Below are 9,406 nucleotides of genomic sequence, written 5' to 3' on the forward strand. Positions count from 1 at the left end.
ACAGTTACCAAGAATTATTTCATTAACAGAATTGTTTAAAAAAAATAAACAATCCAAACACAAAAAAAAGGAAATTTCTGTTACTGTTCTGTTGCTGTCTTTAAAAAAAAAAAAAAAAAAAAAAAATCTGTATTTTGAAATGTGAAAAGTGGCTGCATATTTTAATTATTCCAAAATATTAAATATTTATCTGTTTTTCCAGGATTTTTGACAGTATTGGATTTTTAACAGTGTTGGATGTAAATTTGCTCCCACATCAATCATTTAAAAGGTAACTGAAACAATAGATGATTATTTGAAATTCAGGAAACATTCAAAGCATTAATCATGGGCTTTGGGCTCTTTACTGTGTTGGACTTCAACACAGATCAAAAGCTAACAGGAGTTATGGAATGTTTTTAAAATGTTAAAACATAAAGTGCTTTTAATGAGGGACAAACATGGGAACAGATAAAATCTAAAAACAAACAAACAAACAAAAAAACAAGCACAACAAATGTCAGGAAACATGAAGCAACAGAAAAACCAAAAGCAAGTGCATGTTTGGTGAATTTGGTATTTGACCTGATCAAGGACCCCCACCACCAAAAAAACCCCACATATTTTTGGATAAAATACCAGCAAATCCTGCAGGTGTTACGTGTGATTGTATCAATAAGATCTGTTGATTTCTGAATATGATTTAAGGGACAAACGCTTCAGTTTCACTACATTACGTTCACAAATATGCCGGCACACCATGCCGGAAGGTGAATAATTTAATAGTTTAGCCACCAGGAGGCAGAATTGTGCTGAATTTCCTCAGATGATCCCGCAGAGATACACCAACTGTGACAAACTCACTTTATTTGTCATGACAGGTTTGTGCCATTTTTGTTTTGTTGTTGTCCCAACTTAATATTTTCTATTTCTTTGCACTTCCTTGTTCTGCTCTCAGGTTTTTGCTGCCTGTGCAGCTGCACTGCCCCCATGTTTGACACTGCAATTGCTGTTTTCAACCATGTAACATTCATTTTCACATGCACAAAAACAAACAAACAAAAACACTTGAATGTGATGTAACAGGTGCTGGTGCATTGCTTGTTTTTTTTTTTTTTTGTATTATTCAGTTATACTTATGCCAAATGGAATAAACTCATATCTGTTAAAACATTTTTTGTTAGTCTTGAGTGTTTTGTGGTCTCACTATGACACAATGAGTTCATGAAATCAGTCATTCATAAATGCTTTGGGGGGAAAAAAAAATCAAAAGTTTTCTTGCACAGCTCTTTTTCTTTCTTGCCATTTTTAATGTTATAATCCTGCATTTTTGCACCATTTCTGCAGAATGTATACCACATTATTTCAAACACAAAGAATTTACAAAAACCACTGCAGGACACCAAACAGACTGATACTAAAATGTTACTTCTTTTTTTTTTCTTTTTAAGAAAAACTATTTTTCTTCCATGTCGTGAAAGCACAAGAACTAAATTGGCACAACTTTTACAGGAATATATACTGGAAAAAAAGTGTACAATTGCTTTCTTTGATTTAAAAAAATTATTTTTTTTTTCCTTTGCCTCCGAACTAAATATGTCAATTATGAACTTTGTTTTGCTGAACAGTAAATGAATTCCTGAAGAGCGAGAAATCACACACAAACTCACTGGACAAAGTGAAGAGTCACTGAAACTACTGCAAAGAACACAAGTCTGCCAGGGTTCACGCAACATACACGCACGCCGTTTACAAAAAAAAAAAAAAAAAAAAAAAAATCACACCTTTGTCTTTATGACACTCCGTCACCTCTCAGCGGTTCGTCTTCAAAAAGCCTCGGCTTTGTCCTTTCTCATATTTCTCGGACCGCAGGGAGAATTTCGCTTCCTCGGCTGCTCGAATGTCACACAGGCAGCAAAGAGCGAAGAGATCAATTTCCCGGCCCCAAAAGGCGGAGCACATTTTATCTAAGAACTGTCTTTTTCCCGCCAAGATCTGCCTCCTTCCTGTCCAGCCGCATGTAGGGCTCAAAGGCGGAGGAGCCACGCCGTAGGCAGATGTCAGTTCGTGATGTGCGCCCCCTAGCAGAGGCATGGAGAAGCACATGAGAGTGCGGAGGAGGAACGCCGAGCCGCGGTGAGGGCGGGTGCCCCCCAGCGAAGGACAGCGACAGCCCGAACGTCCCTTCTGGCAGAGAGGTGGGCGGAGTGCTGTTGCTAATCGCAGGCGAGCTGGACGAGCCCCCGCCTGCGCTGCTCAGCAGGGAGCCGTTTGCGCTGGTGGTGCGCGGATCCCAGGATGGAGTTGGGCGGTGGGACGGGACCCGACAAAAGGCGGCCCTGCTCCAGAAGGCGCAGGATGTTACAGGTGGCAAACGACTCGGACGTGGACGAAGAGCGTTTGTCCGAATCTTTGGTCGTGTCCTTCTTCTGTTTCGTCCGGCGGTTTTGGAACCACACCTTGACCTGTAGCAACACAAGCAGGAAAACAGCAGAAGTGACTAAACACAAAAAGATCAGTGGCAGAAATCAGCAACATTCTCAGCAAATTAAGAGCTGAAGCAACACAATAATGTTTGACAGCAGATCGTTGGGTCATAAAACGTGCAGGAACCGTCACTAGTAGTGACTTCATTGGGGATATAGGTAAGTAATGCTAGACCTATGAAGGTAAAGCGTCTCTATCTACCGAGAGCAGGTGCAGTGGTGAACGGAAACGTGATTTAAATAAGAACATCTGCAATACGACTCCTTTGGATGGTACTCTGTGCAAGAAACACCAGTTCCTCTGCTAATTGGTGACCCCAATGGAATCCCTGGCAACATTCACGGTCTTGTGAAAGAGCTCAGACATTTCACTCGGGTCATTTATCGTGTTCATGATGACAGAACTTCCACCCACATTGCATGCAAAGTCCTGAAATATAGACTAACCATGAGCTAGAGGCAGATTAAGTCTGGGACATCAATCTACCAGCTGTCAACCGGATTCATACTGGGCCCCTCTACAGACCTTGCAGTTGCAACAGCGGCCAACAACTTCCCACAAGCACTTGATCAATAACCACAGCTTCACAACCAGTATTAGAGCAACATGTCCCGCAGTGTCACTCTGGACAATGAAACCAGGATCCACTAACTGACTGTGCACAAAATCAAGCAGCATTGAGCCATTTTCAACATGACTTCAGGTTTGTGAGGGTCGATAATTGTAATCTGCCCAGTCAGTCTCTGCGGTTCTAATGAAATTACTCATGACCAGATGAGTGTCACCTCTGGGGGGACAGTCCTCAATCACCACGAGGAGCTGCAACTAAAAGTTGGACTCTCCGATATATCAGTGACCACAGTCGGAACACAGACCAAAACAAAAGAGGTCTTAGCAGGGAAACACATTTCTGCATATTTTATATTTCTGTGACATTACGGACGGACTTTGTCTGCGTTGACAAGGACGACAGCAGATTGAGCGACTGAGATCATAGCTTCCGTCCTTGACAACGATGCAAATAATGAGACTGAGCTCAGGGTGGAACACCAACACCTGGAAGTCTCACTACAAAAAGACAAAGGCACTGTGGATGTGGGGACAGACAGATAGGACATGCAGTGGATGTGATCTCTCTCTTGAAGTCTACTGGTTCCCTTTCTTCCTTCTGATTATCAAATTTACTTTTCCAGAACTTGGCTTTGGTGAAGGTTAAAAATCCCATCCAATCTGTTCCCTTTCTGTCCACACAGAGGCGTGGCTTCAGTTCTGTTCACATCCTGGCTTTCCTAACTTTTTTTGGGGGGGCTTACTCATGTACTACAGGAATTTTATTAGAGGGGAAAATTAGAAGACAACAAAAGCGAAGCTGCATTTGGTACATCTACACTATTGGATGTAAATCCTTTTTAATGGGATCGAGGGTTCAAAGTCGGGCCAGAGATTATTAAGGGACATCTAGATCTGGCGTGACCTGCATTTGCACCCATCTCTCCCTCTCTCAACCCGTGTTACTCCACTGCACTTTGCCCTGGAAAGGCGTGGTTTCACTTCTTAGAAATTTCTTTTTAATAAACTGAGGCAATTTTCATATTTGACTGAAATACACACCTCTCCTGACCCACAACAGTGTCTCACTTGTTCGGGTGATTTGAACCAGTACCAGAGGACTCACAGGGGTGTAGACGAGACAAACAGCAAACAGTTGGGTCAACCTCTGGTTACCTGTTCAGCTCTGCAATGGTATCAGCTGGCCAGGCGCATTTTTTTAATCCGGACCCTCTTGAAGGTTATTTGCATTATTTCTTGTACAATTACACACAACAACAATGAAAATGGATCACAACCACAATAAAAAATGTCAAGACTTGCCAGTATCCATTTCTGTGAGATTCAATTGTTTCTCCTCACTCTAAGTGTTACTGGTCATTAGAACCATGTTTATTCACGCAAGCTCACTCTGATCAGGTATACCCACCTATAGACACAAACAAACACTTCATCTTTACATTTGAGTGTTTGGAAGATGCTTTTATCCAGCTTACAGATGGGGGTAAAGTACTGTACAATACAAATTAGGAATGGATCAAGAGAAGAATCCACGTAAACTCAGTAAATATGCTAATATTTCCACCGCTAGCGTACAGTATAGTAATATATTGTGTAAACCAGCCAAACAAATGTCCAGAGAAATATAATATCCCAGATGGATTTATGGGCATTTATTGGTCCTCACAGAGACATTTGTCCTCTGCATTTACCCCAATCCAATCCTGGCAACCAACTCCAAGACTACAGACTCTGCCAATAGACTCAGTGCCATTTGAAGTGTTTGCCACTGAGCCTGACTGGAAATACAATTACAAACAGTTAAACTGACAGATTGTAAAACTAAACTCTTGCACTTGGTGGCTGTCTTACACACTTTCTGTGATCTATCAGATACCTTGGTGCTCCCACTGTCACCAAGTAATGAGTTTCCCAATTGTCCCACTTTGCTCATGTTTGCTGGTTCTGCCTTCAACTACCCTTGCTGCCGGTGAAATCTGCCTTTATGGAGGTACAAAAAAATGTACAAATTTGACCATTTACATGTTGGCATGAGCGTTGCTCAGGTTTAAACAAAGGTTTGTTGGATTGGACCCCATAACTTTCCCTCATTAATGAAAATACTCAGCCTTTGGGGTTTATTGACTCCACATCCAAGTGGAAAGAAAATGTCAAAAATGAAGATTAGCTTCATAAAAAACAGCATGTCCTGCATCTGTGCCCAATTTGGCACCGAACGCCCAGCGCGTTCTCACAATGTCTCCTCTGGCCAATGCCACACGTTAACGCCTACGATGTTTGTCCCCTGAACCTACACCAGCTATTTCCAGATGTGCCCATCCAGACTTGAGCTAATTCTGTCGTGTTACGGCACATATTTGACCATGTTCAACTGGGGATTAACCTCATCTTACAGAATTGCATGTAGTTATGGCCATCTAATCCTTCTTAGCACAAAAGTACCTGAGTCTGTTATGAAAGCCACCTCTCTTGCTCATCGTCTGTCAATTTAATGCTCTCCACTGCGACAGTCACCTTCTCCAGGTTCAGTGTTCCCATGTTCACAAACCGCCACACTCAGCTGTGATACGCATTTAACAACCACCCGGGAAGACCAGCAGGGTTTCAACCATTTTCCTTACAGTCTCATATTTGCAAGTGTTTCAGTTTTAATCAATCAATCAATCAATCAATTTTTTTATATAGCGCCAAATCACAACAAACAGTTGCCCCAAGGCGCTTTATATTGTAAGGCAAGGCCATACAATAATTATGTAAAACCCCAACGGTCAAAACGACCCCCTGTGAGCAAGTACTTGGCTACAGTGGGAAGGAAAACTCCCTTTTAACAGGAAGAAACCTCCAGCAGAACCAGGCTCAGGGAGGGGCAGTCTTCTGCTGGGACTGGTTGGGGCTGAGGGAGAGAACCAGGAAAAAGACATGCTGTGGAGGGGAGCAGAGATCGATCACTAATGATTAAATGCAGAGTGGTGCATACAGAGCAAAAAGAGAAAGAAACAGTGCATCATGGGAACCCCCCAGCAGTCTACGTCTATAGCAGCATAACTAAGGGATGGTTCAGGGTCACCTGATCCAGCCCTAACTATAAGCTTTAGCAAAAAGGAAAGTTTTAAGCCTAATCTTAAAAGTAGAGAGGGTGATTATTCAAAACCTTATAAGTAAGAAGAAGAATTTTAAATTCTATTCTAGAATTAACAGGAAGCCAATGAAGAGAGGCCAATATGGGTGAGATATGCTCTCTCCTTCCAGTCCCCGTCAGTACTCTAGCTGCAGCATTTTGAATTAACTGAAGGCTTTTTAGGGAACTTTTAGGACAACCTGATAATAATGAATTACAATAGTCCAGCCTAGAGGAAATAAATGCATGAATTAGTTTTTCAGCATCACTCTGAGACAAGACCTTTCTAATTTTAGAGATATTGCGTAAATGCAAAAAAGCAGTCCTACATATTTGTTTAATATGCGCTTTGAATGACATATCCTGATCAAAAATGACTCCAAGATTTCTCACAGTATTACTAGAGGTCAGGGTAATGCCATCCAGAGTAAGGATCTGGTTAGAGACCATGTTTCTAAGATTTGTGGGCCAAGTACAATAACTTCAGTTTTATCTGAGTTTAAAAGCAGGAAATTAGAGGTCATCCATGTCTTTATGTCTGTAAGACAATCCTGCAGTTTAGCTAATTGGTGTGTGTCCTCTGGCTTCATGGATAGATAAAGCTGGGTATCATCTGCGTAACAATGAAAATTTAAGCAATACCGTCTAATAATACTGCCTAAGGGAAGCATATATAAAGTGAATAAAATTGGTCCTAGCACAGAACCTTGTGGAACTCCATAAACTTTAGTCTGTGAAGAAGATTCCCCATTTACATGAACAAATTGTAATCTATTAGACAAATATGATTCAAACCACCGCAGCGCAGTGCCTTTAATACCTATGGCATGCTCTAATCTCTGTAATAAAATTTTATGGTCAACAGTATCAAAAGCAGCACTGAGGTCTAACAGAACAAGCACAGAGATGAGTCCACTGTCCGAGGCCATAAGAAGATCATTTGTAACCTTCACTAATGCTGTTTCTGTACTATGATGAATTCTAAAACCTGACTGAAACTCTTCAAATAGACCATTCCTCTGCAGATGATCAGTTAGCTGTTTTACAACTACCCTTTCAAGAATTTTTGAGAGAAAAGGAAGGTTGGAGATTGGCCTATAATTAGCTAAGATAGCTGGGTCAAGTGATGGCTTTTTAAGTAATGGTTTAATTACTGCCACCTTAAAAGCCTGTGGTACATAGCCAACTAACAAAGATAGATTAATCATATTTAAGATCGAAGCATTAAATAATGGTAGGGCTTCCTTGAGCAGCCTGGTAGGAATGGGGTCTAATAAACATGTTGATGGTTTGGATGAAGTAACTAATGAAAATAACTCAGACAGAACAATCGGAGAGAAAGAGTCTAACCAAATACCGGCATCACTGAAAGCAGCCAAAGATAACGATACGTCTTTGGGATGGTTATGAGTAATTTTTTCTCTAATAGTTAAAATTTTGTTAGCAAAGAAAGTCATGAAGTCATTACTAGTTAAAGTTAATGGAATACTCAGCTCAATAGAGCTCTGACTCTTTGTCAGCCTGGCTACAGTGCTGAAAAGAAACCTGGGGTTGTTCTTATTTTCTTCAATTAGTGATGAGTAGAAAGATGTCCTAGCTTTACGGAGGGCTTTTTTATAGAGCAACAGACTCTTTTTCCAGGCTAAGTGAAGATCTTCTAAATTAGTGAGACGCCATTTCCTCTCCAACTTACGGGTTATCTGCTTTAAGCTACGAGTTTGTGAGTTATACCACGGAGTCAGACACTTCTGATTTAAAGCTCTCTTTTCAGAGGAGCTACAGCATCCAAAGTTGTCTTCAATGAGGATGTAAAACTATTGACGAGATACTCTATCTCCTTACAGAGTTTAGGTAGCTACTCTGCACTGTGTTGTATATGGCATTAGAGAACATAAAGAAGGAATCATATCCTTAAACCTAGTTACAGCGCTTTCTGAAAGACTTCTAGTGTAATGAAACTTATTCCCACTGCTGGGTAGTCCATCAGAGTAAATGTAAATGTTATTAAAAATGATCAGACAGAAGGGAGTTTTCAGGGAATACTGTTAAGTCTTCTATTTCCATACCATAAGTCAGAACAAGATCTAAGATATGATTAAAGTGGTGGGTGGACTCATTTACTTTTTGAGCAAAGCCAATAGAGTCTAATAATAGATTAAATGCAGTGTTGAGGCTGTCATTCTCAGCATCTGTGTGGATGTTAAAATCGCCCACTATAATTATCTTATCTGAGCTAAGCACTAAGTCAGACAAAGGTCTGAAAATTCACAGAGAAACTCACAGTAACGACCAGGTGGACGATAGATAATAACAAATAAAACTGGTTTTTGGGACTTCCAATTTGGATGGACAAGACTAAGAGACAAGCTTTCAAATGAATCAAAGCTCTGTCTGGGTTTTTGATTAATTAATAAGCTGGAATGGAAGATTGCTGCTAATCCTCCGCCCCGGCCCGTGCTACGAGCATTCTGACAGTTAGTGTGACTCGGGGGTGTTGACTCATTTAAACTAACATATTCATCCTGCTGTAACCAGGTTTCTGTTAGGCAGAATAAATCAATATGTTGATCAATTATTATATAATTTACCAACAGGGACTTAGAAGAGAGAGACCTAATGTTTAATAGACCACATTTAACTGTTTTAGTCTGTGGTGCAGTTGAAGGTGCTATATTATTTTTCTTTTTGAATTTTTATGCTTAAATAGATTTTTGCTGGTTATTGGTGGTCTGGGAGCAGGCACCGTCTCTACGGGGATGGGGTAATGAGGGGATGGCAGGGGGAGAGAAGCTGCAGAGAGGTGTGTAAGACTACAACTCTGCCTGGTCCCAACCCTGGATAGTCACGGTTTGGAGGATTTAAGAAAATTGGCCAGATTTCTAGAAATGAGAGCTGCTCCATCCAAAGTGGGATGGATGCCGTCTCTCCTAACAAGACCAGGTTTTCCCCAGAAGCTTTGCCAATTATCTATGGAGCCCACCTCATTTTTTTTTTTTTTTGGACAGCACTCAGACAGCCAGCAATTCAAGGAGAACATGCGGCTAAACATGTCACTCCCGGTCAGATTGGGGAGGGGCCCAGAGAAAACTACAGAGTCCGACATTGTGATATTAATGATATTTAGCACTGGGTTTCATCACATGCCCTGGATAAGTGTCAAAACCTTCTTAAAAGCAAAATTAGTTGAGAATTTTGCTGCCTTAATTGTCATTTTCCCCAAATCTATTGTTGTAGCTTTGGTTCATAATTTTG

General features: G+C 40.9%; 1 pseudogene; it reads right to left on the reverse strand.

Annotated features, from left to right (window-relative positions):
- Positions 1-1,756: 1,756 nt before the first annotated feature.
- On the reverse strand, positions 1,757-2,492 carry LOC117505253 (annotated as a pseudogene).
- Between the last annotated feature and the right edge of the window lie 6,914 nt (positions 2,493-9,406).

The sequence above is a fragment of the Thalassophryne amazonica genome, chromosome 23, assembly GCF_902500255.1.
Source record: "Thalassophryne amazonica chromosome 23, fThaAma1.1, whole genome shotgun sequence".
Taxonomy (NCBI): Eukaryota; Metazoa; Chordata; class Actinopteri; order Batrachoidiformes; family Batrachoididae; genus Thalassophryne; species Thalassophryne amazonica.